Source organism: Pleurodeles waltl, chromosome 7 (assembly GCF_031143425.1).
Source record: "Pleurodeles waltl isolate 20211129_DDA chromosome 7, aPleWal1.hap1.20221129, whole genome shotgun sequence".
Taxonomy (NCBI): Eukaryota; Metazoa; Chordata; class Amphibia; order Caudata; family Salamandridae; genus Pleurodeles; species Pleurodeles waltl.
Genome location: NC_090446.1, coordinates 488,925,020 through 488,939,691, shown reverse-complemented (window position 1 = coordinate 488,939,691; position 14,672 = coordinate 488,925,020).

Sequence of the window (14,672 nt, the reverse complement as noted above, 5' to 3'; positions counted from 1 at the left end):
ACCCCATCTTGGATTCCCCTAGGTCTCTAGTTTTCAAAAATGCGCTGGTTTGCTAGGTTTCCCCAGGTGCCGGCTGAGCTAGAGGCCAAAATCCACACGTAGGCACTGTTTTCTATGAAAAAATGTGATGTGTCCACGTTGTGTTTTGGGCCATTTCCTGTCGCGAGCGCTAGGCCTACCCACACAAGTGAGGTATCATTTTTATCGGGAGACGTGGGGGAACGCTAGGTGGAAGGAAATTTGTGGCTCCTCTCAGATTCCAGAACTTTCTGCCACAGAAATGTGAGGAACATGTGTTTTTTTAGCCAAATTTTGAGGTTTGCAAAGGATTCTGGGTGACAGAACCTGGTCCGAGCCACACAAATCACCCCATCTTGGATTCCCCTAGGTCTCTAGTTTTCAGAAATGCACAGGTTTGGTAGGTTTCCCTAGGTGGCAGCTGAGCTACAGGCCAAAATCCACAGGTAGGCACTTTGCTAAAAACAGGTCTGTTTTCTGTGATGTGTCCACGTTGCGCTTTGGGGCGTTTCCTGTCGCGGGCGCTAGGCCTACCCACACAAGTGAGGTATCATTTTTATCGGGAGACATGGGGGAACGCTGGGTGGAAGGAAATTTGTGGCTTCTCTCAGATTCCAGAACTTTCTGCCACAGAAATGTGAGGAACATGTGTTTTTTTAGCCACATTTTGAGGTTTGCAAAGGATTCTGGGTAACAGAACCTGGTCCCAGCCACACAAGTCACCCCATCTTGGATTCCCCTAGGTCTCTAGTTTTCAGAAATGCACAGGTTTGGTAGGTTTCCCTAGGTGGCGGCTGAGCTACAGGCCAAAATCTACAGGTAGGCACTTTGCAAAAACCACCTCTGTTTTCCTTCAAAAATTTGGCTGTGTCCACATTGCGCTTTGGGGCGTTTCCTGTCGCGGGCGCTAGGCCTACCCACACAAGTGAGGTATCATTTTTATCAGGAGACGTGGGGGAACGCTGGGTGGAAGGAAATTTGTGGCTCCTCTCAGATTCCAGAACTTTCTGCCACAGAAATGTGAGGAACATGTGTTTTTTTAGCCAAATTTTGAGGTTTGCAAAGGATTCTGGGTAACAGAACCTGGTCCCAGCCACACAAGTCACCCCATCTTGGATTCCCCCAGGTCTCTAGTTTTCAGAAATGCACAGGTTTGGTAGGTTTCCCTAGGTGGCGGCTGAGCTACAGGCCAAAATCTACAGGTAGGCACTTTGCAAAAAACACCTCTGTTTTCCTTCAAAAATGTGGCTGTGTCCACGTTGCGCTTTGGGGCGTTTCCTGTCGCGGGCGCTAGGCCTACCCACACAAGTGAGGTATCATTTTTATCGGGAGATGTGGGGGAACGCTGGGTGGAAGGAAATTTGTGGCTCCTCTCAGATTCTAGAACTTTCTGCCACAGAAATGTGAGGAACATGTGTTTTTTTAGCCAAATTTTGAGGTTTGCAAAGGATTCTGGGTAACAGAACCTGGTCCGAGCCACACAAGTCACCCCATCTTGGATTCCCCTAGGTCTCTAGTTTTCAGAAATGCACAGGTTTGGTAGGTTTCCCTAGGTGGCGGCTGAGCTACAGGCCAAAATCTACAGGTAGGCACTTTGCTAAAAATAGGTCTGTTTTCTGTGATGTGTCCACGTTGCGCTTTGGGGCGTTTCCTGTCGCAGGCGCTAGGCCTACCCACACAAGTGAGGTATCATTTTTATCGGGAGACGTGGGGGAACGCTGGGTGGAAGGAAATGTGTGGCTCCTCTCAGATTCCAGAACTTTCTGCCACAGAAATGTGAGGAACATGTGTTTTTTTAGTCAAATTTTGAGGTTTGCAAAGGATTCTGGGTAACAGAACCTGGTCCCAGCCACACAAGTCACCCCATCTTGGATTCCCCTAGGTCTCTAGTTTTCAGAAATGCACAGGTTTGGTAGGTTTCCCTAGGTGGCGGCTGAGCTACAGGCCAAAATCTACAGGTAGGCACTTTGCTAAAAACAGGTCTGTTTTCTGTGATGTGTCCACGTTGTGTTTTGGGGCGTATCCTGCCGCGGGCGCTAGGTCTACCCACACAAGTGAGGTATCATTTTTATCGGGAGACTTGGGGGAACATAGAATAGCAAAACAAGTGTTATTGCCCCTTGTCTTTCTCTACATTTTTCCCTTCCAAATGTAAGACAGTGTGTAAAAAAGACATCTATTTGAGAAATGCCCTGTAATTCACATGCTAGTATGGGCACCCTGGAATTCAGAGATGTGCAAATAACCACTGCTTCTGAACACCTTATCTTGTGCCCATTTTGGAAATACAAAGGTTTTCTTGACAGCTATTTTTTACTCTTTATATTTCAGCAAATGAATTGCTGTATACCCGGCATAGAATGAAAACCCACTGCAGGGTGCAGGTCATTTATTGGCTCTGGGTACCTAGAGTTCTTGATGAACCTACAAGCCTTATATATCCCCGCAACCAGAAGAGTCCAGCAGACGTAACGGTATATTGCTTTCGAAAATCTGAGATTGCAGGAAAAAATTACAGAGTAAAACTTAGAGAAAAATTGATGTTTTTTTCACTTCAATTTCAATATTTTTCTTTTTCAGTTGTTATTTTCCATAGGAAACCCTTGTAGGATCTACACAAATTACCCCTTGCTGAATTTAGAATTTTGTCTACTTTTCAGAAATGTTGCGGTGTCTGGGATCCAGCATTGGTTTCATGCCCATTTCTGTCACTGACTGGAAGGAGGCTGAAAGCACAAAAAATCGTAAAAATGGGGTATGTCCCAGTAAAATGCCAAAATTGTGTTGAAAAATTGGGTTTTCTGATTCAAGTCTGCCTGTTCCTGAAAGCTGGGAAGCTGGTGATTTTATCACCGCAAACCCTTTGTTGATGCCCTTTTCAGGGAAAAAACCACAAGCCTTCTTCTGCAGCCCATTTTTCCATTTTTTTTAAAAAAAACGAAATTTTCACTGTTTTTTGGCTAATTTCTTGGCCTCCTTCTGAGGAACCCACAAAGTCTGGGTACCTCTAGAATCCCTAGGATGTTGGAAAAAAAGGACGCAAATTTGGCATGGGTAGCTTACGTGAACAAAAAGTTATGAGGGCCTAAGCGCGAACTGCTCCAAATAGCCAAAAAAAGGCTCGGCACAGGAGGGGGAAAAGGCCTGGCAGCGAAGGGGTTAATTGGACTTGCACATTACCCTGGGATTATAGGGTCTTCTGTAGCAAATGTATTATCCCACTGCCCTTTCTTACTTGGATAAAAACCTTTTTTTCTTACCCTGCTGTTGACTTCTGTGATGTTTCCTGTCCGCCACTTACCTTTTTGTTGCTGTTTTGATGTTAATAAAAAGTATTAATGACCTTTTAGTTAAATCAGTTATTGGATATGGATTTTTGAGACTGTTTTGGAACACTGTATTTTTTGGACAGTTGTGCAGAAACCACAGGGACCTTTGAAAGTACAGGACTTTTTATGTGCTTGCTGGATATCTACTACAAAGTCACCAAAATTGAAAACTGTACCTAAATCCTTTTTTCCATTTCCCTCCTGCCGTCTATCCTTCCATGGGAACCTCTCCAATCTGTCTACAAGATAAATGTATGTACTGCGTATTTACAGGACTTGCTTTTGCCACAGGGGGTCTGTTTGTGCAGTTGTCATAAGTGAATGGTTATTGTTAACCAATAAAATGGTTATTTCTTGAGTTTAGTAGTGAACCAATAAATTTTTGGGACACAGCATGCTTAGTAATCAGGTTTGGTGTCAAAGAAGTTACAGGTTTTCATTTTATATCTTGAAGTATTGGGTTGTGTGAAACTGACAGTAGATTCCCATTGCATTATCCCAATCCAACGTGGAAGGGGTGTCCGTCGCACCATGACCCCCCTTATGTTCCACATCCTGGCGGTGGCCTATCCGGAGTTGGATGGGTGCTTGAGGGCATCACAGCAGCCACAAGGGGGTGAGTACAGATTCTGATTCCTGACTTTGTGTTCTTTAGGCACTAGCTGGGTGGGGGATGTGGGCTGTGTGTGCCCCCAGGGCGATCATGGCAGGGTAGGTCCAGTGTGTGCAGGCTCTGAAGCACTCGTACCCCAATGGTCCAAGTGGCCAACTACTACTGGGTAGGGTTCTGTGGATGTCAGGTGTGCAGATGCTGGTGTTAGGCATTGTACCCCATGAGCTGGTGACTACCTTAGTGAGTGGTTAGGTATGGCCTAGTGCATAGGACTGCTCCCTGTGTGTTGTGTCCGCCAATGGTAGTGGTGTTGCTGGCATTGACCAAGTGTATCCTCTGTCTCCCCCCCTTTTTTGTTTTGTCACCCTGTCCTTGTGTGCATTAGCATCATCTGGCGGAGGAGCAGAGGCACCAGCGACGGAGGGAGCTGCATCCCACATTGCCCATGAGGGCGATTCCACCGAGAGTGTAGACACATTTTATCAATTGGGTTAACGCTTTGGATCACCAGCTAAATTTTTTTATTTTTTTTAATAAAGATATTTTTATTGATTTCAGACAGGTACAAAACCTAAATATACATATTCATCAAACCAAAATAACGGAAAATGAAAATTGGTAAAAGCATTGTGATATGAGCTCCTTTCTTGACACTAAATGAAAAAATCTAAAGTAAACAATAAATAATGAGAAATGAGAAATTGTCAAGTGCGAATTGTATGAATTATTAAATGTGAGGAGCGTAAGGTATAATAGTGGTTGGGACAACCGAGGTATGACCAGGGACCTGATTCCATCGGGTATTAGGTTTTGTGGATGCAAGGTATGCGTGGACCAATGTGTCATGTGGTGTTGAGTTTGGAAAGCTCCACCCCGACCTGTGGGTTATCGTCAAGTGGGGTAGAAGGGGTCGGAGGCACCAGCTACATTTTACCGCTATCATCTCAAGCAAGGAAGTGTCCTTTTTGGACCTCCGTATTACTTTAAGAGAAGGATTCCTGCACTCGTCAGTCTACTACAAGAATACAGATAGGAACAACTTGCTCTTGTTTGAAAGCCACCAGCCGAACACCTCCACTTCCAGATCCACACGGACCCCAACACGACCCTCAGAGGTACCCTCATATACCGCCCTCCAGGACCAAGAGCCCCCTTCAGCGACACCGTCGCCGACCTCGCGAGCACCCACGCCCTCGCTTCCCCAGACTACATCCTCCTGGGAGATCTAAACTACCACCTGGAAAATAACAACGACGTCAACACCGCATCTCTGACCTCCAACCTCCTCAACCTCGGACTCCGTCAACTGGTCAACACTCCCACCCACATCGCCGGACACACTCTTGACCCCCTCTTAACCTCAAGCAACCACATCTCTTTCAGCCACACCTCCGAACTCCACTGGACTGACCATCACTGCGTCCACTTCTCTTATACGAAAATCACTGAACACCACCGCATCCCTCGACCCCCTCACCGCCGCTGGGGAAAAATCACCCAAGACCAACTAACCAGCACCCTCATCAAAGACCCTCCACCCGGCTCAACCGACCCAAGCACTGCCGCCATCAACCTCCATCAATGGATCCTCGACTGCGCCAACACCTTAGCCCCACTCAAGAAACCCACCGCCAACCAAGGAAAGAAAAAACCAGCCTGGTTCACAGACGAACTAACCGCCTCCAAAAGCCTCTGCCAGAAGCTCAAGAAGAAGTGGATCTTAGAGCGCACACCCGACAACCTCGCCTCCCTCAAAAACGCCAACCGTGAACACCACCAACGGATCCGAGTCGCCAAGCGCGCCCACTTCACTGAACGCATCAACAACAACGCCCACGACTGCAAAGAACTCTTCTGCATCGTGAAGGAACTCTCAAACCCCAACGCCAACTCCAACGACATCCCGCCCTCCCAGAAACTCTGCGATGACCTCTCCACCTTCTTCCACCAGAAAATCACAACCATCCACGACAGCTTCAACGCCACTCCGCCGCCAGACCCCACCCCTGACATCTCCACAGACGCCTGCCGCCTCACCGCCTGGACCCACGTGGACGACACCGAAACAATAACAACCATGAACACCATCCACTCAGGCTCCCCCACGGACCCATGCCCTCATCAAGTGTTCAACAAAGCCAACGCCATCATCGCCCCCAAACTCCGCGAGATCATCAACCTCTCCTTCGACTCCGCCACCTTCCCAGACAGCTGGAAACACGCAGAAATCCAACCCCTCCTCAAGAAACCCAAGGCTGACCCCAACGACCTCAAAAACTTCCGACCGATCTCTCTCCTCCCTTTTCCAGCAAAAGTCATCGAGAAGATCGCCAACACACAGCTCGCCCACTTCCTCGAAGACAACTCCATCCTAGACCCCTCTCAATCCGGGTTCAGACGAAACCACAGCACCGAGACTGCTCTCCTCGCCGCCACAGATGACATCAGAACCCAAATGGACAACGGCGAAACCTCGGCCCTCATCCTCCTCGACCTATCAGCCGCTTTTGACACAGTCTGCTGACCCGCCTCCATGAAGCCGGCATCCAGGATAAAGCCCTCAACTGGATCTCATCCTTCCTCTCCGACAGAACCCAGAGAGTCCGACTCTCCCCTTTCCGCTCCAAAGCCACCAACCTCATCTGCGGCGTTCCCCAAGGATCCTCCCTCAGCCCTACGTTGTTCAACGTCTACATGGCCCCCCTCGCCAAACTGGCCCGCCAACATCACCTCAGCATCATCTCCTACGCCGACGACACCCAGCTCGTCCTCTCCCTGACCAAAGACCCACTCACCGCCAAAACCAACCTCCACGAGGGACTAAAAGCCATCGCCGAGTGGATGAACGACAGCCGCCTGAAGCTCAACTCCGACAAAACGGAAGTCCTCATCCTCGGGCGCACCCCTTCAGCCTGGAACGACTCCTGGTGGCCCACCGATTTCGGACCCCCACCTACCCCAGCCAGCCACGCAAGAAACCTCGGCTTCATCCTGGACTCAGCCCTCACCATGTCCAAACAGGTCAGCGCCGTCTCCTCTTCCTGCTTCAACACCCTTCGAATGCTACGCAGAATTTTCAAGTGGATCCCAACAGGAACCAGAAAGACGGTGACCCAAGCCCTCGTCAGTAGCAGACTTGACTACGGCAACGCACTCTACACAGGCATCCCAACAAAAGACATCAAACGACTCCAGCGTATCCAAAATGCATCCGCCCGCCTGATCCTTGACATGCCCCGCCGATGTCACATCTCCCCTCACCTGAAGGACCTCCACTGGCTCCCCGTGGACAAGAGGATCACCTTTAAACTCCTCACCCACGCTCACAAGGCTCTACACAACACCGGACCTACCTACCTCAACTCCAGACTCAATTTTTACACCCCCACTCGTCAACTCCGCTCTGCCAATCTCGCCCTCGCCATCGTCCCCAGGATCCAGCGCAAGACCGCCGGCGGCAGATCCTTCTCCTTCCTAAGCCGCCAAGACCTGGAACTCTCTCCCCACCTCACTGCGCCAGACCCAGGACCTCCTCGCCTTCAGGAGACTCCTCAAGACCTGGCTCTTCGACCGCTAACAGCTTACCCCCCCCCCCCCCCCAGCGCCTCGAAACCCTGATGGGTACATAGTGCGCTTTACAAATGTTATGATTGATTGATGGCCTTATGGATGAATTCACCATACAGGCAGTTCTTAAGGCTCGGGTGGAATTACAGTGACACAGGGGACTTTAAAAGACACGCTAATTCCTTAAGCAAGAAACTGAACAATCAACACGATCCAGTGAATGTGAGTTCCCAAGCCAGGAAGAGGGCCCCAAATACACATAGAGAGGCACTATTGATGAATTTCCCCAAACCTGAACACAAGAGATTGATTTGTGTCACCACCTTCACCCCCTTTACTAACCAACTAAAAAAGATCATCAAGAAGAGATGGCTCCTCCTAACCAGCACAGGCGAATCACTGGACCGCCCACTTTTTGCTTTTAGGAGGACCCAAAATATTAAAGATTTGACCTTTACACCAGAACTATATGCAATGTATCAAATGCAACCACAACATCTTTGGTTAGTGGGACCCTGCCTCCTATAAAAGGACACTACCTTTGTGGTAATTGCAATATATGCCCTTTGGCGATGACTACTATAGCGGTTGATTTAGGATGTACCAGTACTTGGCATCTGAATAAACATACAAACTGTCACACAAAGAACTGTGTCTACTTGATTCAGTGCGAGTGCAACCTTCGCTACAGAGGAATGATCACTAGGATGATAAAAACATGTGTAAATGAACATCGGAGCACAATTATGTGTCATCGGGCAGCTACCAAATTGAGCAACCACTTTTTAGTTCAAGGTCGTACAGCTAATTCCTTAAAATGGGTGGTTCTGGAAACCGTCATAAATTCTGGCAAGACCACACAGAGGTTATTTGTGAAGGAAAAACAATAGGTCTTTAAGTTACAGACCCAGATTACGGGACTGAATGATGACATCCCCTTGACAGAGTTTCTTAGATAAATAGAATGCCTGATTATTAAGGGTCCAAGCAAGTTAGGTGATGTCTGGGCCCCTATGACCATATTAGATGTTTACTTGTGGAAAACAATCATTATTTAAACAATATTTTTCTCTCTAAGGACTGCCCTCACTTTTAGTAAGCCTCGTTGATGTAGCGATCCATCTTTGCCCTACAAAAGCTCATTCATTTTACATAATATCCCCATAGCAAACTTTTCAATTTTTCCAGTAGTTATGAATGGTTAGAGAGATCCAGATCGATCTCTTTTTTTTTTCTTTAGAAGACTGGCAGGTCGTAGTAATAGAGAGCCACGTTGATACTTTGACCCTCCTCTGGCCCCATTGGGCTACAAGCTTTCCCAGTCTATCAACCCACTGGCTCTTTCTATCTTTTTAATCACCCAGATTTCCAGTAGTTAGGATGATTTTTAAATTCTCTGTTGTCCCTTACCCCACTCTAAGATGGCCGCCATGTTCAGGACTCGAACTCTGAGTCCATCCTTAGTTTTGAAGCCCTGCCACCATGACACCCCTCAGGGTTTAAAAACACCACTCCCTCTCTCCAGCATGAATCCTGGAAGCATGGTGATGGGATAGATGTGGCCGACTGTGGTGTTCCCACAAACAGTGAGTATTAGATTATGGGCATATAATACAGATATGTATAGGTGCTCCCTTACAAGGGGCCTTGCGCGCCCTATACGCACCGTGATCATGATATGGTGCAAAGTGTGGAGTAGATACTCGATTATTTATATATTTTGAAGTGACAAGGGGGTAAAAAGAGAGATGCCTTCTCTTAAACAATAGGCCTACAAACTTTTGCAATACCAGTGGTAGCTGTTAAATTTAGGGACACTATTGCTTTATGAGCACTGTGATTGTGATATGGTGCAATTTGCTAGGTTGGAGTAGATACTGGGATACGTATGCATTTTGTTGTGATGAGGGGGTGCAAAGGAATATGCCTTCTCATGAATATAGGCCTACACATTGTATCAATACCGAACGGGAGCTATCAAATTTATAGGAGTCACTAGTTAGCCTGGTTCAATAAATCTCTATCTTGAAGAGACATTTGAAATGGACTTTTGTGGTTAAGCATTTTGCACATGCTTGATTGAGTCATAACCCTGGTTTCTACTCTTGAGTCCATGTGAAATTATCCAACTGACTGGTGGGAGCTGTCATATATTTTCAGGGGGTCACTGAGCTACATGACCAATACATGATACATGAACTAGGGTGAGGTCCATTGGGGCCCTCCCGCATTAACAGGATTGTTTATGTCTGGTATTGTTGGTCTCTGTGTTTTTTAAATTCCTTAAAACATTTAGCATGACTCAATATCCTTTACCAAACATTCCAGAATCTCACACAGTAATTCAAATGTAATGGCTTCCCTCAATCTCTTCCCGGAACCCAGTCTCTCCCTGCCCCAGCCCTTCAGCACCTTGCCCAGCATCTCATCACACACCAGGTCAAAACCCCACAGGAGCTTCCCATAAGAAGACAAACCAGCCAGTTTACCTACAAAGGTCGGTGGCGATAAACACTTGTCCATTAATTCCAACACATAGAGCATACTGATTCTTCCCTGTCAGTGTGTTCCCTTCTCAAGGTTCTCTCTGCTCCCTCCTGGAATGTCTAAAACTCCTTCCATGCTTGCTGATAACTCCTCCTGGTAGACTCGGCTAAAGATATCCCACTAGCCACCAGCCTAGGAACTCTCAAGCCCTCCCATTCCCATAGTTCTGTAGGGACCGACATCTTGACTTCCTCCACTCCCGGTACCATACTGTGAAAGCGGTACCACTGTGAATGAGATAACGAGTCCGCTATAACATTGTTCACTGCAGGCACATGAGTCGCCTTGAAGACAATATTCTTATGCAGACACAACATGAATCATCTTAGCAACCTGAAAACCCTCTAATCTTGTGCTCTCTGTCTGTTCACCAGCTCCACCACAGTCATGTTATCTACATGAAACATCATTGTCCTGTACTGTAACTCATCACCCCACACTGCAAATACCCCCAGAGGTGAAAAAAAACTCCAGGAATGCAATGCTACGCCTGTGCTGCAACGTCTGCTGTGGCCAGCGCTCCGCACACCACCTGCCATCCCAAAACAAGCCAAAACCATTCGCTCCTGATGCATCAGAGAAAATGTGGACCTGCCAAACAACTCTCTCCTCCTGAAACCACATGGATACACCTTTGAAACCACCAAGAAAGGCGAGCCAGACCGCTAAATCTGCCCTTACTGCCATGGAAGTTCAAAATCTGTGTTGTGGTAGTGTGTCGTCTGACATAGCCATGCAAAAAGTATGCCCTCCCCACTGTTCTGCAACCAATGTGGAGGAAGCCCAAAAATGTTTTTGCCTTCCGAAGCTCCAGGCGTCTTTCACCTATCACTTTTTCCAAAAAAGTCTGACTCTCCTGTACCTTCTGCCCCGGCAATCATGCTGACTGTGTGCAACTCGATCTCCAGAAAAACCAAGGTCGTACTGGGACCTTTCATCTTTTCCGGAGCCAGAGGCACCCCGAAAATATCCACCATGGCCTCAAACTTCTGCAGTGTCCTCACACAATCACCAGAACCTGGCTTACCCACAAACAAGAGATCGCCCAGGTAGTGTGTGACGTCTCTGTGTCCACTCCTCTTCGTGAAAACCCATTGCAAAAAGGAACTGAAAGCCTCAAAAATGGTAACAGCCCATGGGCAGTACCCTGTCCACATATATGGCTCCATGGAACTGCATCCCCAGGATGAATACATAACAAACAAAATGTCAATTTATTTTCGCACTTTGCCATTTGTGCTCCCTGTCCACACTGCCTGACCAAGCCAGTGGCTTCGTCACCTCTACCTTAGTATCCTCCGCAGCTATGAAATCATGGACCAATGCACCCTCGGACCAGGATAAATGATGTATCAAACTGAACTCCACTTCTTGTTTTTAGGTACCACACCCAGAGGAGATGTCATCAGATCAGGCAGCGGCCATTCCGAAAAGGGGCCCACTACCCTTCCTTCCTGCACCTCTTTGATAAATTTTTTCCTCACTACCCCCAGAAGCTCCTTGGCTGACTGCAAATTGTCAGCCCTCCTGTGCCCTCTAAGTCCTTGGTAACCCACTCGAAAACCCTCCCAGAACCCCCACTTCCGTCTCACTGCCCGTCTACATCAGGATACTGTGCCATCATGGCAGGAACGCTTCCAAATGAACTGGCGCAGGAGCCCTTTGAACCAGCAGGGCCCTTCTGTCCTCTGCCCCTCCCCGCCTCCATTGTTCTGACCAGCTGGCCAGCATAATGCATTCTGTAATGGAATGTCTGCCCCACATTCACAGCAATCGTGCTTGATCCTGCAAGGGTTCCTGTTGCAAAATCCCTTATTAAAGTTTCAGCAGGCTCAGGTGTTCCCCCTGCATTGGTACCTCTGCCCACAGTGCTGGCTGCGTTACTCCCCCCTTGTTAGGCAGGACGCAGCTGAAAGGTCTTAAACATAATAGTCAAGCAACTTGCCGTATGTGTTGATGCAGTAGATTGAGTGGACAGCATCCGCTGCATCCATAATTCGGAGTCCACATCCCCCATGGCTTATCACGGTTTACGCTGACCTGCGCCCTGAATTGCTCACAGTAGCTAAGTCAAGCAAACCCCCTGAAGTGCATTTGGGCCTTCCTGATAATGTCCATGAACTTAAATAAGGCAATGGCCCTGTCGGGGTATTTATCACAATATATGCTAGCGTATATCAGAAACGCTGATGTCCAGTTCTCCATAGTAATGGGAACCCTGGGTCTTCTGGCCAATTCCCACTCTTCCTCTTTCAACCCTTCCTTTGCCTGAATATCCCTATGAAGGAGCTTAAACACATCAACATACTCATGCTTCCATATTCTTCCCTTCGTCTTGAAAGATAGATTGGACCCCAGCAGCATGGCCAAACCCAAGTAGGGTAAATTGTTTTTGTGACCTGAATCCTACTTGGACTCCTCGCTCGCCCTGTCCCCTACTTTTGAAGAATCTGTCTGGGTTCCTGAAGCTCCTCCTCCTGCCTTGCTCTTCATCTCCTGTTGAGCCTCATCGTCTTTACCAATCACCCCATCACCCACTCCTATTGATTTACATAGCTTCCTCTCTGATCCACCCTCCTGCACATCCCACACAGCCCACTAATCCTTTTTACCTGCTTGAATGCCAGATTCACTTCTCCTTGGGCTCCTGGGCACCCTGTCTGCCTGCTTCCATCACCCTTGCGTGCCTCCTGTGTCCGCCCTTCACTCCTGTAAGACACCGACATCTACCGCCTGTGAATCCACCCCACCATCACCTTTCGAACACCCCTTCCTTCCTCACAGACCTCACCTTCCTCCCACTCATCACTCGCGTCCTTATAGTCAAGCTCCAATTCATCCTCACAATCAACTACTTCACCCATCATCCTTTCCTTTAAACATCCAACCGTAGAAGTGTGCCTAGACCATTCCCGGGCCGTCCGTTTCTTATGTGTTACACAACGCACACAGTCCTTCGACGTAGTGAAGGCCGCAGTGAATCCCCCTAGTTCTTCAGACCAACGTCCTGGGGCCGTCATGCTCCCCGCTGGTTTTGCCATCTTTCTGCTAGCCTCCCATGCTGGCCTCGTGCCACCGCCCGCCAGACTGCTCCAGCCTGGCGCATTGCCATCATTGACAGTCCCACGAGCTGCATCGGCTCCCCCTGTCTGACCTTCCTCTTCCGACTCCGCAGGCACCCACAGCCAGTGTCCTCTCAGGCCTTGACTCTCCAGACCCAATCTAGCTCCCCTTTTGGCTGGTGCCCCTTTTGCCTTTTTGACCTGCCGCGACTATTCTGCCTTTTGTTCCCTGGCCCTGCACAACCTCTCCCAAAGAGCCTCTGTCTCCTCTGCCGCCCTGCCCTGTTCCTTGATCCTGGCCTCCAAATCCACCTCTGACGTACTCCATTGCCCCCTTGCGGACCCCCCTGCCCAACACCATGTAGGACTCTGTCCGGGTCATACCCCCTGCTGTCTCGCTCACACCCAGCACCGTGCCCTCACTCCTGTGGCCCTCCTTGTGCAAAACTGCCTCCTCCTTGGGCCCCATGCATAGGGCCTGGGCACATGCCCCCTGCTGGCTGCTGGCTGCTGCCTGCCTTGGCCAAACTCAGGTCCAAAGGGCCCTCCACTCCAATGTCCACTCCCATCCCTCCTTTGCCTCTGTTGTGTCTCCAAAGAGCACTCAGTGTTGGGCTTCCCCCACTGCCCTGCTGTATGCCCCCACTATGGACCCCAGAATCCCCTTCCCCGTGGCACAGTGAGGCTCCTACACCTCCCTGACCATTTGAGGCATCCTGTCCATGCACAGATGCTCCTTCCCCGCTTCGCCTTCTGCTGACTTTTACGTGGCGAGCTGCCACAACAGCTGCCACACCCCACAATGGACCGTCCCTTATCCACCCGACTTTGTCAGAAGCAAATGTTACTTTGTATGGTGAGAAAACAGTTCAATTTGAATTGCTAAAATTGAATTAAAATGTGCTGTTTGGTAGAAAGGATTATCAAACAGAATTCTTTAAAAATGATTATAGTTGAGAATGTATTAACAGAAGCTAGGATAATATTTGAGAGGCACCAAACCTGATTTTGCAGAATAAGGATTACAGGTGGTACATTAAATTCTTGATTTTGGTTTATATAAAATGAACATAGTGAGGCCCATATTTATACTTTTTGACTGCACCGACGCAGTTTTGCGTCAAAAATATTACCGCTGGTTAACGCCATTTCTGCGCTCCGTGCGGGTGTCAAATTTATACTTTGACGCACGGCGGCGCAAACCACAGGTGTGAGTCATTTTCTTTGACGCACACCAAAGCGTCACGTCGTAAAGGAAAATGACATTAACGCGGCGGAAATGACTGTGAGCCGATTTACGACACCGTAAACCAGATATGTGGCATTTTTTTACGCAATAGCGTCAAAACTCGCCGCAAACACAGCCATTTGTGCAGAGGAGAGCCAAAATGCAGCCCAGATGCCTATACAGACCCCAGGAAGATGACAACAGACCAGGAACCAGCCAGGAGGACCCACACAAGACCCAGGACAGGGAGAAGAAGAAAAGAAAGTGTTGCTTCAGTGCAGAGGAGCAGAAATAGTGGTTTAAAGAGG